The 19,485-nt window shown below is 40.2% G+C and overlaps 1 long non-coding RNA gene across 1 annotated transcript in view; it reads left to right on the top strand.

Moving 5' to 3' along the window:
* LOC136877337 (uncharacterized) overlaps positions 1-17,049 on the top strand; it is a 46,260-nt gene extending 29,211 nt beyond the window's left edge. Inside the window, exon 2 of the long non-coding RNA XR_010860753.1 lies at positions 16,880-17,049. This is a non-coding gene — a long non-coding RNA (uncharacterized lncRNA). The remainder of the gene's footprint in view (positions 1-16,879) is intronic.
* The last annotated feature ends 2,436 nt before the right edge of the window (positions 17,050-19,485 follow it).

Raw genomic sequence — 19,485 nt, 5'->3', positions numbered from 1 at the left:
TTTTAGTAAAAAAAGATTTATATGACGAAGTAGGAGTTTTCTTTAAGTGAATTTGTCAAGAATATTTTTTTTCCTAATACTTGTCATCCGAATATCTTCGATATATGGACTCTTCCCATTGCATTTGTGCCGTAGTTCACGTGTTGCCGAGGTTGCTGATATCAGATGTATTAGAGGAGTCATATTGATTTACCTTGTGCAACATGATACTTGCGAAACATGCTCGCTCACCACTGGCTATGTGATACTGACGGAATAATTGCCTACAAGATTTTAATATCTGATAAACATTTTAGTTTCGTTTCTGGGACAAATGTGTAGGGCCTAACTTACTTCATTGTCAAAATTCGGTGAGAACCCTTGGTGATACCGGGCGAGTTGGCCGTGCCGTTAGGGGCGCGCAGCTGTGAGCTTGCATCCAGGAAATAGTGGGTTCGAATCCCACTGTCGGCAGCCCTGAAGATGGTTTTCGTGGTTTCTCATTTTCACACTAGGTAAATGCTGGGGCTGTACCTTAAGGCCACAGCCGTTTCCTTTCCACTCCCAGCCCTTTCCTATCCCATCGTCGCCATCACTGTCTGTGTCGGCGCGACGTAAAGCCACTAGCAGAAAAAAAAGAACACCTTGGTGATACACCGCGTTCCATTGGACCTGTATCAGTTTCAACTCCGCCGACTGTCAGAGGCGTTGGACAGGTAATCCTGAACGACCGCTCAGAAACAGCAAGGATAGGATAGTGCTAATGGGCGATTTCAGTGCGAGAGTTGGAAACAGAACTGAAGGATACGAAAGGGTGATTGGTAAATGTGGGGAAGATACGGAAGCTAATGGGAATGGTAAGCGTTTGCTGGACTTCTGTGCTAATATGGGTTTAGCAGTTACGCTACACATGGGAGGGTAGGGGTACCAGATCCATAGTAGACAATATCTTAACCGACTTCGAATTCAGGAAGCCTGTTAAGAATGTACGAGTTTTCCGGGGATTTTTCGATGATGCAGACCATTATCTGATCTGTAGTGAACTAAGTATCTCTAGGCCTAGGGTAGATAAAATGAAATCTGTCTGCAAACGAATAAGGGTAGAACATCTCCAGGACGAGGAAATTAGATAGAAGTACATGGATATGATTAGTGAGAAGTTTCGAGCAGTAGACTGTAAGCAGGTTCAGGATATAGGAAGTGAATGGTTGGCATACATGGCTGCTGTAGTAGAAACAGCACGGGAACGCTTGGGAACAACTGTGTGTAAAGAGGGGAAAAAAGCGAACATCCTGGTGGAATGATGAAGTGAGAGCAGCTTGTAAAAAGTCTTATCAGAATTGGCTCCAAACAAGGGCCGATGCAGACAGGGAATTAGACGAAAGAAACAGAGCGAAACAAATGGTTGTTGAATCCAAAAATAAGTCGTGGGAAGATTTTGGTAATAACCTGCAAAGGCTAGGTCAAGCATAAGAGAAACCTTTCTGGACAGTAATAAAGTATATTAGGAAGGGAGAGAAAAAGGAAATGAACAGTGTTTTGGGTAATTCAGGTGAACTCATAGATACCAGAGAATCACTGGACATGTGGAGGGAATATTTTGAAAATCTTCTCAACGTAGAAGGAAATCTTCCTGGTGGTATCGCGAACAACCAAGCTCGTGGGGAGGAGGAGAATGTTAGTGAAATTACGCTTGAGGATGGCATATAAACTCCTTTGTCATAAAACAGCAGGAATAGATGAAATTTGACCTGAAATAATGGGAAGGCAGGGATGAAATGCCTTCATAGAGTAGTAAGATTAGCATGGATTGGTATAAAGGTACCTTCAGATTGGACAAAAGCAGTAATTGTACCTATCTTTAAGCAAGGGAACAGGAAGGATTGCAACATCTTTCTGGATATCTCATTGATTAGTATACCAGGCAATGTATTCACTGGCATCTTGGAAGGGAGGGTGCGATCAGTGGTTAAGAGGAAGTTAAACGAAAACCAGTGTGGTTTCAGACCACTGAGGGGCTGTCAGGATCAGATTTTCAGTATGCGCCAGGTAACTGAAAAATGTTACGAGAGGAATAGACAGTTGTGTATATGTTTCATGGATCTAGAGAAAGCGTATGGCAGGGTACCGTGGGAAAAGATGTTCGCCATACTGGGGGACTATGGAATTAAGGGTAGATTGTTAAAATCAATCAAATACATTTATGTTGACAATTGGGCTGCAGTGAGAATTGATTGTGGAATGAGTTCAGGGTACTTACAGGGGTTAGACAAGGCTGTAATATTTCACCGTTGTTCGTAGTTTCCATGGATCATCTGCTGAAAGGTACAAAGTGGCAGGGAGGGATTCATGTATGTGGAAATGTAGTAAGCAGTCTGACCTAGGCTGACGACTTAGTCTTAATGGCGGATTGTGCCGAAAGGCTGCAGTCTAATATATTGCAACTTGAAAATAGGTGCAATGAGTATGGTGTGAAAAATTAGCCTTTCGAAGACTAAATTGATGTCAGTCGGTTAGAAATTAAACAGAATGTCAGTTTGGTGATACAAAGCTGAAAGAGGCAGATAATTTTAAGTGGCTGTGTGTTCTCCCAGGATGGTAATCTAGTAAGTGAGATTGAATCAAGGTGTAGTAAAGCTAATGCAGTGAGCTCGCAGTTGCGATCAACAGTATTCTGTAAGAGGGAAGTCGGCTTTTTACATCGGTATGTTTTCATACCAACTTTGCTTTACGCGGGCGAAAGCTGGGTGGACTCAGGATATTTTATTCATGAGTTAGAAGTAACGGACTTGAAAGTAGCAAGAATGATTGCTGGTACAAACAGATGGGAGCTAAGAACAACTTTTTAACCATTTATTTATGCATATCCGGTAACCTAACATAGCCGGCTCCATGGCTAAATGGTTAGCGTGCTAGCCTTTGGTCACAGGAGTCCCGGGTTCGATTCCCAGCAGGGTCGGAAATTTTAACCATCATTGGTTAATTTCGCTTACACGGGGGCTGGGTGTATGTGTCGTCTTATCATTTCATCCTCTTCACGGTGCGCAGGTCGCCTACGGGAGTCAGATCAGAAGACCTGCATCTGGTGAGCCGAACTTGTCCTCGGACACTCCCGGCACTAAAAGCCATACGCCATTTCATTTTTCATCGACAAAGCGAGCTATTGTAGAATGATTTCCCCTTTCAAATATTTTGCAAGAGATAAGATACGAGGTACCCGGTTCATGTCCGTTTAACTGCCCGAACAATATGTTTGCTACGTATCTACCACATACATCCGTATTCTCGTCTACAACTCCCCAGATCAGATAGTAAAGTAACTCAGTTCGGGTTTCTTCCATCGTCGGATTGTAACAGTTATCCAAAAACGCTTTCCGAACTGTAGAGTCTTGGAATAGTCTGGCTGCAATAACGCTCAAGAAACCTGCGGAAATGAGGGTTAGTTAATCTGTTCTGTGGATATTTGCAGCAATGATTGTGTGACAAATGACGGGTAAACTCATTTTGTTCAGATGTGGATGGAAGTTCCTGTGTCCGTAAGGTTTGTTTTGTCTTGCCGCTACAAACTAGCTTAGCATTTATGAGTTTGAGCTATTAGAGTGCTTTGTGAGCTGGTTGTAGTTTTCACAGGGAAACTGTTTGTCACAAACACGACACAAATTATAAGGGGCAGTCACATGAAAATCGAACACCTGCTACAACATGACAATGGAATGGTTTTATTCAAAAGTAATTGCCAAAAGCGTTAATACATTTGTCCCACTGGGAGACGAGACAATTCCAGCTTTGTAGAAAGAGGTAGGTCGCTGACGGATCCACAGCCGCACCCACTCCTGCACTTCCTTGTCCGAATTAAACCGACGCCCACGAATGTCTTTCTTCAGGTCGTCAAAGATGTGAAAATTACAAGGTGAAAGACCTGGGAAGTACGGAGGATGGTGAAGTGTTTCCGAACCAAATCGTCGTATCCTTCGCCAGATTGGAAGTATGGGGGCAGTGATGTGCGCCCTTCTCGGAATCTCCTATGCCACTCGTGCACACTCGTCATGGACTTGCAGTGTTCGCCATGCACAGAAGACAATGAGTTTCACGAATTCCAGCACACTCAGCCACCAGCAAACCACTTTTCTTGGCTTTTCTTTGCTTGCTTCCAGTCCGGCTCCATGGCTAAATGGTTAGCGTGCTGGCCTTTGGTCACAGGAGTCCCGGGTTGTTCTTAAGATCACTTAGTGTTATTATTTTGTAGTTCATTGATATTATTCCATTTCTCTGATCCATTTCATCCTGGTATTACCCTCTGTGGGTGGGGGGTCGCAGGCGAAGGATACACCCACGGTATCCCTTGCCTGTCGTACGGGGCGACTAAAAGGGACCAGCAGCGGATGATGAAATTACTGTAGAACCATGAGGCTGCTTGTGATTAGTACCATTACGTGAGGAACACCATGGGTCGGCGTTACTTACGATCAGTACCACCATGTGAGGAACACCATGGAGCTACGTTACATACGAGTAGTACCATTATGTGCGGCACACCACCGATCTGGGCTTTACATCTGTTTGGTACCATCGTGCATTCCACCGTGGCGGGGAGCGGGTGCTCGGTTGTATAGACTAGCGTCTAGCGAGACTAGGTGCAGAGCGCTGCGCTCGAATGTGTTAGTTCCACTGTGTTCAGAATGTGTCTGCGTTACCTATCATTAGCACCAAGATATGAGGAACATCATGGGTCTGCGTTACCTATTACTTTGTTAAGAATGAAGCCATACTTTCCAGTGTCGACTTAGTTAAATGTAACAAAAACTTTTCAGTCTGTCAAACACATTGCAATTACAATATAAATAAAAACACTATAAACACATCTGTAAAAATACACACTATTTTACAAAGAATGACATGTTTCGTTCAAGAACTTCCTCAGATTATATCAAATCACTTAAAACATACTTATATATGTCCAGGATGGTTTACGTTGCGTAAACTTGTCAATAATAGAATGTTTAGTGATAATATGAACAAGTAAAGACAAAAACTAAATTTACAAATATTAATATAATGAAAAACTTCTGTACTTGTCTAGACTGCCGATGAGTCCGTTGTCACCAAACACTATTTCAGGACTGTGGCCAAGTAGGATGGAGCGAGTGGAGCGCTGTGGAACCTTCTGGAGAGAACTGGAGAGGGGAGAGAAGGTTATTAACCTGCTTCATGTTATAATGTACTTTTATGTAATATAGATGAATGCAAGTTAATGATTTTAGGTGAATAAAGCAAGGAATTGAAATAAAGACTATTATATGTTATTGCTATGATTGAAGCTAATTTAATGGGTAAGTGTTGTCCAGATGTTATGTGAGTAGAGCGAAGAGGGGAGAATTTTTAAAATGTGTATGGTCATTTAGGTTGGTCACATTAGCATTTTTTTGCGATGTAAATTTCTATTGCTTCCATATTCAAAGATTTACTTTTATTTTCGATGTGTATTTTTAGATCCATGTTGATGTCTGTGAAATGGTGTGAACAGTCGTATTTATGCTCCCCGAAGGCTGAATGCCGATTATCTGATCGCGTTTTTGTGTTCTTTGTATCGTGTGTGCAATTTACGTTTCATTTGACGTATATATGTGGCATTGCAGTTAGGCTCGTGGCACTTGCTGATGTCTCTGTAGTGAAATTCATCACACTACACTATATATATAACCCAAGAATACGAACTAATGGTCACGAATTCCTAATAGTTCTTAATATAATTTATTTAAGACCCACTGTCTATCCGATATATGTGACTGTGGAGTCGAAATTTTAGAGAAATATTTCCGCATTCTAAAATAGGAAATATGTCTGTACAAGAACAAAAGCTGCACTATTTGAATAAATCGGTAGTGAGAAAAAAAGAAACAATTGAACTTTTGCAGGAAACACCATTTTCCTTTCTTACTGATGGTAGTACTGATATGCGTTAGTAAAACTTCATCTGCTAGTATGTTCTTTAAAAATCGTAAGCATGGTCAAATATCCATTCTTCTCTTATCATTTCTGGAGAGTATTGACAGTAGAGGAGAAGGAATATTCTCAGTATTATTAACTAGCTGTAATACCCGGCGTTACACGTATAGTTTTTGAATATTTACCCTTTAAGGTTTGTATGCCAGTTATGTGTGAAGTGAAGTTTTAAAGTCCATTTTGAGATGTTGATTGATATTTTACCACCTATTGTGTAGTTTGAGTTATTTAGATGTGTTTGTTTTAGAGTTTTAAATTATTTAATTAATTTTCGAGTAGAAAATGTATCCTTGTTCAAGCTCGAATTGACTGGGAAGTATATGATCTTTTCAAAAAAAATAGTGATAACTATGTGAATTTACCCGTCGAGCTGTAGATATGATGTTTACGATTTCAACTGTCTTTGAGACTGTCACCAATCAGCCTTGCAACCCCGAAAGCAATTGATTCCACTCTAATCTTGGTCATTTTAGACCATTTACGTTTTAAGCCCCTCTGAGCCCTCCGTCTCAATGGAAGCTGAACGTATCTAGAGCGTCACAATTCGTCTCAGCGACACGTCAGCGATGGATTCGACATTAATATCGGTTATTTTCCATTATTTTTACAATGTCATCCCCTGCCATTGCCCACCCTCAGCGGGGGTTGGTATGTTTTATCTCCATAGTATTTTTTTTTTTTCCATATGTTAAATCATATGTACACAAAGTATCGTTGAGAGCTATTCTGGAACATATCTACATACATCCATAATCTCGGTAAGTCTTATGTGTACAAAGTTTGGTTGAGAGGTATGCTGGAACATGCACACATACGTCCGTAAACTCGGTCACTTTGAACATTTTATTTTCTTCATCCGTTCTCACCCCTCTGCCGGTTGGGGCTGAACTTTGTCTTAAACGGCATCCAGAGGCTCGCTGTTCATCTCATTGACCCCGAAAACTATTTGACACAAATATCGGTCGTTTTCTATTATTTTTACATTTCACCCCTACCCCAGAGGTGTATGGGTCTCTTACTCCCGCAGTATTTTTTCCAGATAGTAAGCCATACTTTTACCATTTTTGGTGATAGCTACACTGGAACATACATACATTCATAATCCAAGTGTGTTACGAGTGTGTTGCACGACAGCTTATTGAAAACAATCTTAAGAGAGTTACATCGTGTTTTTTAAGCATGCTGAACTAAAGTAAGCATGGTGAACTTGATTAAGAATTTGCTACCAATGTAATAACTTTCGCCGAACGAGTTGGCCGCAGCTGTGAGTTTGCATTCGGGAGATTGTGGGTTCAAATCCCACCGTCGGCAGTCCTGAAAATATTTTTCCGTGGTTTCCCATCTTCATGCCAGGCAAATACTGGGCTGTACCTTAAATCCCCTTTCATGTTTACAAGCTGCCCAAGATAGACAAACTCATTGACCTGTTGTAATGTGGAGTTTCCCACATGCAGCTTTCCTGCCGGGGCCCATTTGTTGAGCATTACTTTGGTTTGAGAAAGGTTCATGGATAGTGCCACTTTTTGACAGGCTGAGACAAGATCTTGTATTAGACTTCGTAGCTCATCGACTTCGTTGGCCAAAAGTGTAATGTCGTTTGCAAACCTTAAATTATTCAGACTTTTCCCATTGATTTTGATTCCTGTATTTTGCCAGTTGATTTTTGACATATTCTTATTAATTATTTTTATTTTTTTACCTATATTTAGTGCTCTGTACACGGTATGGGGTACATGCTATTGCTGTGACTGGAGGAAGGGAGTCCTAGTGCTCATTGCTTCAGTCCTCCCGTATTAGGCATCGTCCAACATGGGACCCCGGGCAATACCGGCTATGACCAGGTGGGTTTTGCCTTGGCTGCTTTGTTCGGCTACAGAGACCCCTGATCGGAATGGGTGGCATTCGGGGAGGTTGATTTCGGGCATGGCGTCGAAACAACTTCCGCCTGCCTCCTTGGGTAGTTCGCCACCCAAGTCTTTAACTTTTTATTCTCTAAGGGGGACAACCCCTTGGGAACAAGCGCAGCGTTTTAGTCTGGGTTCCAGCTTCCCTAGGTTCCTGCTTGCTACCAAAGCCGATGGGCACGATTTCAAGCTGGTCAAATCGATTCTTTTCAGTCGGCACATCGAAGGTGTATGCGGTGAACTTGATCTTAAGAAATTGCGTAATGGTGGTTTGCTTTTCAAGACGAGCACTGCGCTCCAAGCAGATCGGTTGCTTAAGCGCGATCACTTTGGCGAAATGCCCGTCAAAGTGGAAGAGCATAAAACTTGAATCTGGTTCGTGGAGTTATTTTTCACCGTGATCTCGTTCTGAACACTGACATTGAATTGATGGAAGACATGAAGCACCGTGGCGTGACACACGTCCGGCGTATCACACGCAAAGTCAACGGTGAAGACGTTGCCAGAGAAAGTCAAGGTAACAACCTATCGTTGCGATGTGAGGCCGTACATCCCGCCTCCCATGCGATGCTATCGATGCCAGAGATTCGGACACATGGTGTCTCGTTGCTCAAATCAGTCTGTGTGTGGTACGTGTCGAAGAATAGCTCACGGCGCGGAGGAGTGCACAACTCCGTATAAGTGCACTAACTGCTCTGGTCTTCATTCTCCTCGAGATCGGAACTGTCCGACCTATCTGAGTGAGAAGAAGATCCAGGAGATCAAGACCCTGGACGGTCTTTCCTACCAGGAAGCGCGCCGTAAGTTTAATTATCTGAATGCACCGGCCAAGACACTAGATTTCAGCATGATAGCACAGTCTCCCAGGTTCCTCATTTTCAACTGGAGCACCTTCCCAGAAAATCGCTGCGCCCAAGGCGGCAGTTGCTCGTGTGAGGAACGTCGCAAAGAGAACGAGCTCGAAGGCGGGTCCATCCTGGCCTTCGACCACCAATAAGCCTGTGCCGGCTAAGAAGCTTACGCCGTCGCAGCAGAGGAAGCAAAACAACGTCTCCTTCCCTCACGAGGTAGGCGAAAGCCGCGCCTAAGTCGGCGGAGGCGGCATCGTCGACCAGGGCTGGAAAATCATATCCCAGCCCGTCTAAACAAGAATCGACGGTGGGGAAGAAGAGCGCTCTTACAATGCGTTCTTCCACTTCTCCTACAAATGGGATCTCACACCCTCCACCCGGAGGGTCTGATTCTGAGCCGTGAAGAATCCTAAAGGATACCCTACAAAGTGTTGACTGCCAAAACATTGTGTTATTAGAGATCACTCAGAAACTATTTGAAGGTGTATGAGTTTTACTTTGACCTGTTACATGCATGTTTAAGAATAATGTGTTAATTTTCTTTGTAAGTGATAAAAATAGGAGTTGATTTACTTTGTACCTTAGTAGGAATGTGTATTTGTCAAACCAGAACCAAGACAAAAAGTAATGTTTCAGTTTTCATTGAATCCAAATAAAGAAGCTTTCCTCTAATGCAGGAGTTTCATTTTTGAGTCACTGTAGTTACATCTATGTCCCTCCATTTCAGCCTGTATTTTGCTTCTCTGACATCGGGTCTGTAGAGGTATTCCGGTGAAGGATTTAATATGGTCGAACCATCTAATTGCTGTTCTACCTTTGGTCCGCTTTCCGACAACCTTTCCTTGGACTAATAATCTCCTAAGACTAATTCCATCACGGCGAATCACATCCTCGAGGTATTGTAAAACGCGACGTCGGCAAATTTTGGATAGCCTATACTGAATATCTAAACGACGTTATGCTCACCGGGGTTCCGGTGACATTGGCATTTTTGTCCGTTCTGATATCTAAAGTGAAGAGATCCCACTGAGGCTGTAGCAGTTCGCGTTTATTTTCCACCAGGCCAGCCTCTTAGTATAAATGATGTCATTGATCTTATAGATCAGCTTCCTCGTCCTTTCCTTTTATTGGGTTATTTTAACGCCCATCACCCCATACGGGGCTGTTATGCGCCTTCTCCCAAGGGAAGGAAGTTGGAAACCTTAGTAACAGAGCTGGAGTAATGTCTTTTGAACACAGGCGAACCAGCTCATTTCAGTGTACGTTACGGCACATACTCTCGCATAGACTTAAGTCTGTGCAGCCGAACGTTTAAAATGGAGATATTAGTTGTTCTGGCTGTATGACAATAAAATACAGTTACCAGATACTAGTTTAACTTTTGTCCGTTACTTTGTTCTGTTTATGACTCGCTCAAGATAGTTTAAACACTTAACTCTTTCAAGAGTTAACCTTCCAATGCTGATGTTCTCGATTTATTTTACATCTTTATTTGCTGACAAAAGGTCATGGTCTTATGACTTTTTATTTCTAGATATTATGATTATTGGTTAAGACCGTAGTCAGGGCATGGCAAACTGGGCCTTAACGTAGCACTGACAAAAACCGTGGCCCAAGTTTTCAACCGTGACTGGTTTGATAGGAACCTTGGCCATAACCCGCACGACGGAGCGAAAAGTTGGGACAGGATGACGCATGTTGTGATGGTTGTATTTAAATCAGATGCCTCAGACTTTCCGTCTTTCACATTATTGCATTATTCTTAAACATGCATGTAACAGGTCAAAGTAAAACTCGTACACCTTCAAGTAGTTTCTGAGCGATCTATAATAACACAATGTTTTTAACAGTCAATACTTGGTAGGGTATCCTTTAGCACTTTTTACGGCTCTTAAACGATTAGACATAGATTACAACTTTTCGCAGTAGGATGGATCTATTTTCTCCCATTCTTCACATAAAGCCATTTTCAGATCATCTTTGTTCGGAATCTGGTGTTTTCTTATCCCTGCTTCCCAAGTAATGCCGTAGGTTTTCTATCATATTTAAGACTGTGGATGTGTCTCGAGTACTTTTGGCCAATTATACAGCTGCCACATCCGTACTTTGAGCTTTGTGCTTCGGTTCGTTATCTTGGTAATACTTAAATCGATCAAGTATTCCAAGCTTTTCAGCACCAGGTCTTAAATGTTCTTTCAGTATATTTAAATACACATGTTGATCCATGGTCCGATCAATAAAAGTCAACTTTCCTGGTCCACTAGCTAACGTGCACCCCCAGACACTACCTCCACCAAGTTTGACACTTGGACGTAGATTGCTAGGTTTCAACTCCTTATTAGGTTTCTGCCAGACATTAACCTTTCCATCTGACCCGAAGAGATTGTACTTGCCTTCATCTGCAAAAGTAACGATCTTCCAGAAGTCAATCTTTTTCTGTGTACTCCTTAACGAAGTTCGACCTTTTCTTATTATTAATCTTGATAACACATGTTTTTTTAAATCCTAGCTATTCGTCATTGCCTGTTACTTTTCCTTAGGATAAGTCGAATAGTTTATGGATGTGCTGTCTTGTTGGTATGTTCCTCAACCATCACAGCCAGTTTCGGAGCACTAATCGCTGGATTTTTCTTCACTTGTCTTACTATTCAAAATTCCTCCCTGAGGTTGAAAATTTTTCTCCCAATCACTTTTTCTTTATTTTCAATACTGCTTGTACTTTTATATATACTTATAACGCATTGTACAGTTGCATGACTCCTGTTTATAAGTTTACCAATTTCTGGTAGTGATTTTCCTCTCTTATGGTGAAAAATCATCAGTTCTCTTTCTTCTTTTAAAGATTTGATCTCTTTGATGCCCCATGATAGCACGGGAACTTGTCTGTACTTCACAACTGTCCACATCAAACGGAATGTGGTGTCGAAACACAAACATACAGCATTTGTACTGCCCTCATATATGCCCATGTAGGCCTGTATAAGATTCATTTTGTCGTGCCCCAGCAACATATAGACAATCTGTTATATCTTGTTAAGTTAAGGGATACGCTAACTAGCTTGTGGTGACTTAATAATTCAAGATATACCTTTATTGTTCCACACCCAAAATGCGAACATAAATTGTTGTCCACAGTTATATTCATAAACACATACTAGTTACAATGGTGTATGAGTTTCACTTTGATGCACTGTAAGTCATAGGATAACGATTCCTCAACTATGAGCATATCGAGTCGGAAGAGAGCCAAACTAAAGCTCTCAAATCAGTTTCGTTGTCCAGAACCTCTAAATTGAAGCTTTATAAAACACGAGCAGTTACCCGCGGCTTCGCTCGTGTGGATTTCGTAATTTGATAAAAGTAATCGTTCCTCGGTACTGTACAAAAAGTCTTCACTCAAGTCGAAAACAAACAAAATAAAGTGTATTTTTACTTGAGATTCCAAATACCAATTTTCACTCTAACATCAGTGTTTGAGATATAAGTATCCTCATAAAATGTATTCAACCCCCTTTTCACCTTTTTTGTCCCCCTTGATGGGATTTTTGAGAAGAAAATGATACATGTTTCTTTATTTTTAAAAGCAATTCCAAATACCAATTTTTACGTCTGTAAATTTTTAAGTTTTTGAAATATATACTAATTTAAGCAATTCAACTCCCTCCCCTTCCACCCCCTTAGCGACGGATTATCCTAAAATCCTCCCTTAGTTAGCGCCTACACTCTTAATATAAAATATGTATCCCCTAAATTTCATTTCTTTATGTCCAGTAGTTTTGTCTTGGCGATGATGAATCAATCAGGACATGTTATTTTATATACGTAGATTGATAAGGCCTGTTGTGATGTATGGTCATGGACCGTGTCGGCCGCTGATGAATATTCTTCCCGTGCGTTCCAGCGGAAAATCTTGACTGCAATCTACTGCTTTATGAGAGAAGGGAAGTGCTGGAGAATAAGACTGAAAAAAAAAAACAGGTTGAGATCATAAAACGAGGAGATATTGTAAGATTTATGACATTTCAGGTGTATATAATGGCAACGAGAAAGTGTTCCATGAAAGGAGAAGACCAAAATAATGTGACTGGAGGACGTGTAACAAGACTTCAAATTGATAGATACAAAGATGTTGGGAGAAAGTATCAGGCAATGTGGAGGGGTAGGTCAAAACTTACCCAAGGGTGTAGCGCTCGTGCCTTGTGATATTCAATGTGTGATATATGCAGATGAGAAAAGAATCGCACAAGTGGTGTAGATACGCAGAACTTTGGAGATCAAGAGTTCGTTTATGATTAAGGAATTCTAGACAGGAGGAAATTCAAATTGCCCAACATATATTCCATAATAGCCGCCTCCGTTGCGTAGCGGTTAACACTATTATCCGTCGTCCTCGGATGCTCGGGTTCGATTCCCGGTACTGCCAGAAATTTAACCTCCTGAGGCCTGGCGTCCTTTTAAAAGGACACTGTTTAAAAATGGAATATCACGTAAAAGAAATATTTTAAAAATAAAATAAATAAAAATTGACCTTTTGGTTTGTGCTCCATTTTTTGCGAATTCATTTACCTTGGTGTGATATAAGTTTTGGATGAAGCATTTCTCTACAGTTTAGCGATTGGCTTGTCCTCGTGGTATCTTAAAAATAGTCTGTAACTCCATTTCCTTTTTGAAGAAATATGTAGGCCTAATGATTCTTCTGCGTATTGGAGTATCCTCGTATTATCATAGGACATATCCTGTACCGTATAATTATATATCTCTTTTAGTGACGAGTGTCCGAGGACGTGTTCGGCTCACCTCCTGCAGGTTGTTGTTTTTTTTTTTTGTATTTTTTTTATTTGACTCGCATGGCAGACATGCGCGTTTCAATGAAGGGTGATGATGACAATAATAATTGTTACCGTGTTTTTGTGGTAGTTAGAGGTGAAAGAAGGTGCGAGTGTGAACGGGTCTCAAGCTACGAAATTAGAGTTCATGTAAAATTTAACAAGGTTATATTTTCTTTTCAAAATAAGGAAATAACAAGCATGGCAGGTACAGAGTAGCAAGTCAACAAAATGTAGTTACAATATTTACCGGATTTGGGCTTCGCGCCCCTACTTCACAATTCTTGGGCAATCAGCCCAACCTTACTCCAAAATAAGTTTTAAACAGAGGGGCAGAAAACCCCATTCATGCTCAGGAGCACTTGCTCCAAATTACACAGAAAAGCCTCCTCGAGGCATACAACACTCAAAGAGCCACTCGCTCTCAAACTTTAAGCCTCTCAAAGGCCACACCAAACTCCACCTTCAAGTTGTCCTCTCAGGACATAGACACAGGGGTAAAATACCCAACCTACTGAGGTCTATTAAATGAAAAAGGTTAATTACATAACAATTTGAGCGGAGGCGATCTGCACTCCTAATGTATTTGTTTCAAAACCTAATTTGGCTCTAGGCCACTAATGCAAGGGCTAATCCCATACTACTGAGGTGACTTAAAAAGAAACAATTTACATTACGTTAAAGAAGAATAGGTTGAGAAAAAATAAGTTCACCTCAAAACAATATGAGTGGGAGCTCGAGAGGGTTAAGCACTCTCTATCCCGATATGCAGTTTAAAGATAGAATAGATACCAAGGGTCTTTTACATTTTAAGGAAGGTTACATTATGGAAAAGCTTCGGACCCGCCCCGAGAGTTAAACTGTTGAGCTAGCAAAGAAAGAAGTTATTAATTGGCCATTACCTTGTTGTTGACCGCAGCCGAAGAAGGAGGCGCTTCCCGCCCCCTGCTATGTACTTTACACACTGAAATATGGAGCAGAAGTGGCGCAGAGACCCAAAAATCAGCAGTTTATATACTCTCGCGGAAAGTTCGAGGCGTTTTAGGGAAGAAAACATCCGCCCACAATCACTTTATTGGTTAGGGAACAGCAACATATTCAAGATGGGGGAAGATACATCAGATTGGTCAGAAATTAATTAAAGAAATTCGGGATTGGCTAAATACAAAGCAAGGGGAAAGAGAGGGGTATACAGCCAACTTAAACAATAACAGAAAGAAATTTAACAAGAAACAAACTTTTGAAATAAAAATTTATCAAAAAAAAAAAAAAAAAAAAACAGTTCTTTCACTCCGCACTAGGGTGCACTATTGTTGATCTTCAGTAGTGTCCTCTAGAAGAGAAAGTTCACACTTCTTACTACCGATAAAACAAAAATACATCAAAAGTGGCACAGTTCAAAAACTCCAAACTTTCCAAGTAATGACATCTTCTGAGAAAATAGAAAATTAATACCGTAGATAAAGTTCAGACTTCCTCCAGCAGAGGAGTTTCAACAGGCGCAAATTTTAAATAAGCGGCATGGAGGTGTACCGCCCGGTACAATAATAATAATAATAATAATAATAATAATAATAATAAGGGAGAGAGTGAAACCCGATGTCGACACATAGCCTATTTCTGTTTAATAATACCAAGGCGTCTGCTCAAGGCTTAACATCTCCATCCGACGGACGAAAACACTGTGGAGTGGTTTGGAATTGAATCCAGGATTTTGGCACGCGATCTAGTTATGAGATTTTTTACCACCATCTCTCCTTCCCTTTCGGCCAACATTGATGATGAAAATGTTGCCACCAACGGGACTCGAACATGCTAACGACGATGTCAGACCACACAGGATTGACTCCTTAACGATTATGATTATATAACTCATAATTCTCGACCTACGAAGACCCAGCTTACATAATCTGATTATCCAGAGAGGTAGTTTTGATTTACATCCTCGAGTGAAAAAACATAGGCGTGTGCTTGTATTGCGAGTAAAGCGTCGATGACATAGTAGTTTAGTCATAATCTGTGCTTGAATTGGGAGTTTCCTACAAGTTTGATCTGTATTGTTTTTACTGCTTTGTTTGTTTTGTATTTACAGTATTTGTTAAACCATCATTTGCGCGTACGTAGTAGAATAATTTCTCTACTGTAAATATCGGTTGTTGGGATTTGCTAAATCACCTTCTGTACTTTGTACCAAACCATGTCGCTATTGCTGTAACAGCTTAGTCTTATTCAGACGGGCGGTAAATTGTTCAAGCGCTACTACTAATCTCACCTTTCTTATTCCTGTACACATAGCTTAAAGTAACAAGTGCCAACAAACAAACAAACAAACAGAATACTGCATGTTACTCGCTTTGGTGCTGGGAAAGGGGCTGAGTCGCTGAACCCTATGTCGAAAGCAACATTATGAAATTAAGGGAAGCTTTTTATGTTACTTAACACTCCTTTGTTTATGAATGTAACAAGAAAGTAACACACGTATTTAAAATGAGCTTTTATTTTTTCACGTCACCTCTGCTTCTCGGATTTACAGAAGGTACTGCTTTATAATATAACTATTTAAATAATTAGACATGACGTCTTGGTTAATTTTAGGAAAGCATATTGTGCTATTATTCTATTTACTTTTGAATTATTTATTGTATCTCCCTTTTATTGCAATTATTTCCTCTTTTGTGCTTATCCTAATTGAGGAAACATTTTCTGTTGCACTGGCATCAATCATGAAGTTCGCTTTTCTAAACAAGACTGCAGAAAATATTACTTCATTAATTCTGAAGAGGGTAACTTGAATAGTGTCTTTCACAAGTCAGCCGTACGCTGTAAAACATATCCCTGTATTGGGTAGTTCAGGCAAAGACATGGGTGAGACCAAGCTCTTGAACCGAATTTCCTAACTATAGCACGTCTTCTAGAACATTCAGTCAGTTGTGAGTCTTGCTTGTTACTTCTGCGTCCAATTTCACTCACAATTTTGTCAACGACATCCGTAACCTTTCCTTCCTTAATACGGACTTCTTGCAGTTTTATATCACTTCATGAGTATTCTAATGGCAACTCCAGGGTTCTTAATGCTTTGCTAACCTTAACTGTCTTGAACTAATTTTGAAGACGTTCTATCTTGCATTATTATTTAGTTGTTCGCCCCATTTTCAGAGAAACAGTTCCATGGACGCTTCGATCTCTTGAGGAGAGAATGATAGTCTCTTAAACCTTACCCCACTTTCTATATCTATGGCAGCATGCACCATTCAGTTATTTTGCATGGATATTTATTTTTATTCAGTTCATTTATTTTGTCTCCTTTTGTTTGCAGGATAATATCTTATTCAAATGGCTGCCAATTGTCCCCTTCTGAGAACATAGGAAGCACATTTTGCACTCTTGCACAGGAGTCGTGACCAAAAGAAACTATGATTGTGAAGGTGGTACTTATCATTAAAAACATTGTAGTTCATGGAGTTTTAATAAAATTGTTTTACCCAATCCTTGTCTTATGTCTTAATTCCCTTCCTGTTTTACACCTCTCTTCGTGAATGGCTTATTTACTTTCAAGGTAATTTCCTTAATTTGTGTTCTTTTTGTCGACGTGTACTAATAATGTATTTCTTCCTCTTCAAGCTTGTTCTGTGCGTATCAGTGGCTTACCCTTATTCTCTTAATTGGATGGTACGAATGGCAAGTTTATTTACTTATTTCTCGCGATAAATTACTTGTTATCCTTTTAAAATTTTTCCTATATTTATTTATATGAATTGAACTTCCTGAACGTTTTCCTCGAGTTGTTCCTCCAGCTGGTATAGCTATGACGAAAACGTTAGTTTAAGGCTGCAGTTACAGTGTTTGGGAACATGAATGTCTGCAAAAGCGCGGTAGTGTACTAGATTTTCTTTCTGTTGCGGGATTTAGTCATGTCTTGAAAATCAACAAAGAAGAGCAAGCTTGTAGTTTTACGACCTTGTCGATAACGTTCGAACCGCCATGATATTACTGTAATTTTCATTTAGAATATCCGATACGCATTGGCCGCGGCCGCCTTTGTGAGAAGCGGGTGACTGTGCAACTCGGTTGTCACGCCTCCAATAAAGAAGAACCAGAATTCGGTTCTTTAATCATATAAACTTGCTTTAAGGAAGACACAATGGTGCTGTAATCATACAAATTTGTTCTTAAAATTATGGAAAACATGAAATAATTATTTTGCTGTTTCTATCGTCGATTTTGAAGACCTGTTAACATCTACCTTAAAGTCCGAATTCTATACTAATTCGTTATATTCATTTTGATTCCGTTGGGGATATTTCGATGAATGATTCGTCTGTAACTTTGGGGGTTTTGTGGAATACGTTTATTAAATTGTGAAGTTTTCGGATAACGAACAGAAATTACTTGGATTTTCACTTCAGTTACTCCCTCAGATTGTGAGCAACGATCCAGGCCAATTTGTGTATTATAAACAAAAACGAAATTACATCTAGAAAAAGCATGGGAATTTAAAGAAAATAGGTTTATACGATGCTGATAGAACAAGAAGGTGGTCACAATCTACTAATTACCTCTGACAGAACATTTCCATCACGGTTAAGTAGAACTACCCTTGAACACTACCAAGATAAGCCGACCAATTATTGCTAAATTGTATGTCTCCAGGCCACTTCCTCATATTTGTGTTCAAAAATGTTGTTCCACCACTGTTCAGATTGCTATGTTCGTATTTTAGCAATTTTTAACAATCTATGAGGGCATATTGCGTCATTTTGCCCACGTATGCTGTACATCGTGTTAAAATCTTAACCATTCCTCTGGTCACCCACCTGCTACTATTTCATTGTGGGAACTTAATGTTCTAAGGTGGATGAACGTTGCTTTTGGAAAACATATGAACAAGATGGCAGCAATTACGATAAAGCTCTTCAGGCCATATGATGATCTGTTGCACATGTACAGTGAATACTTGGAGATTCAAACCTTGCAGTGTTTCGGGAAATGGGCGAATTCATAGGGACATGAGATCAAGGTGTGTGTCTGGGGGAGGGGAGTCACACAGACTTTTTAAAAAATATGTATCTCCATGTACTGTATGTTGTACAAGATATTTGTTTCGATGTTGCTTTATTTCGCACGGACACAAGATAGGTCTTACGGCGGCGATGGGATATGAAAGGGTTAGGGTTAGGAGTGGGAAGGAAGCGGCCGTATCCTAAACCCATTTTTGCCCGGAACTTTTTTAATTTTTAAAATAAGAATAATTTTATTAAGTTAAAATCATATATTTACTACATTTAGTCATTTTGAAAAAATAAATCTTACAAAACGGTGGTGGGTACGAAATTGCCTATTGGTCACGAGTTCTACAAGCATACCATGGAAGGATATTTTGATTATAAATGTAGTTGATAATGATAAATTAACTTATTTGCAGTTAAATAGCTATTTTATTTCAATACAAACACTATTTTACAAATATTTCTTTAATTCTTTGCTCGATGGGGTGTTTCAAAGTGCACCTACACACAGACACTTTACCTATGACAACTAATGTCTGAATATAGTCTCATGGCAAACAAATCTAAGATTTTCACCATGTTTGTATAGTGAATATGACACAAAATTCTTAATTCTTGTGATATTCAGCAAAGCAATGCCTGTGAAGTGGAACTTGGCACCTCTCACAAGCCATGACTGTCTTCACCTTGCAACAAAGGGCACATCTTCTCTTTGCGCTTGCCCCTTTATGATGAGATGACCTCCACGAGTCTCTCGAGCAGATTTTGTTGACCCTATCAGAATACCGCATTGGTCCTGGTGTCTTCGAAGGTGTGCCATATTTCTGGAGAAGTGTTTGAACACATATTGTCCTAAAAGAAAGACTGTCTAGGGATATTCCATGAGATCTTGCAAGCAACCATGCGTTGTTCATGC

The sequence above is a fragment of the Anabrus simplex genome, chromosome 1, assembly GCF_040414725.1.
Source record: "Anabrus simplex isolate iqAnaSimp1 chromosome 1, ASM4041472v1, whole genome shotgun sequence".
Classification (NCBI taxonomy): domain Eukaryota; kingdom Metazoa; phylum Arthropoda; class Insecta; order Orthoptera; family Tettigoniidae; genus Anabrus; species Anabrus simplex.
Note: the sequence above shows the minus strand (reverse complement) of the source record. Positions and strands in the feature narration are given on the sequence as shown.